Source organism: Gossypium raimondii, chromosome 8, assembly GCF_025698545.1.
Source record: "Gossypium raimondii isolate GPD5lz chromosome 8, ASM2569854v1, whole genome shotgun sequence".
NCBI lineage: Eukaryota > Viridiplantae > Streptophyta > Magnoliopsida > Malvales > Malvaceae > Gossypium > Gossypium raimondii.
In genome coordinates, this window is record NC_068572.1 from 23,767,646 (window position 1) to 23,768,729 (window position 1,084).

Consider the following 1,084-nt stretch of genomic DNA (forward strand, 5'->3'; position numbering starts at 1 on the left):
TACTTAATAATTGTTCGTCCAATGATCTTATCATAAGTGTGTTACCATCATTGAGTATCTTTAAACTCTTTGGAATAAATTTGTTCTCCAAATATGATCCTACTTATCTCACAGTAATCATTACATTTTTCTTCATGAAAAGTCAATTACTATCAAATAAAAATTGAGTCATTTATCACAAAGACAAACGACCCATAACCATGTTTACTTTTCATCTATCATCAAATGCCGATGAGAAGACATGATTTACCCTTTAGTTGGGCTATGAATTTCACTATTGTGAATGATGCTACATATTTCAAAAATCATTTGCTTAACACACCAGATTTCGGTTCCATTCTTAATTGATTTTCAATTTATTTGATTAAACTTTTAAATTCTTGAAGATTTTGGAATTCTTCGTTGGTGTGGTTGCCTTCATTTTCCAATAAAGCTTATTTTTCATTCAATTTACTTCAAGTTGATTGTTCCAACTTTTAAAATTCACTCTCAAGTTCAGCATCACCAAGTATCTTAACCAAATATGACTTGGAATTTGAACATAACTTGTTTTGGATAAAACCAAAATAAATGGGCTTCGACCTCAACCTTATAATAAAATATTTTTAAAATAAATCTGAAATTTTAAAGGAATTTATTTATTTTAACATTAATTTTTATTTTTTGAAAAAATAAAATTGGAATAAAAATTTATTTTATTTTCCAAAATAAAGACAACAAAAAGTGATTATATTTAAAACAAAAAAATTCCCAAAATCAAACTTATGTGAATATCCAAATATCCACCCTCATGCCAATTTTCAAAGAATTAAATCAAATCAATTTAGAAATAAATTAAAATTAGTTTCAAATCAACTGGGACCAAAAATAAAATAAATCTAACTTAATTCAATCTAAAACCCTTAAAATTTATGAAGGAATTCAACCCCATCGTTATTTCAACTTCAAAAATTAATTCCAATTTCAAAATTAAATTAGTATTAACTTTAAAATCGAAACAATTCTACTTAAAAATATTTCATAGCCCTTCAATGAGTTCAAAGCCCAATTGAAATTGCATACCCTCATCAATATTAGGTGTTTA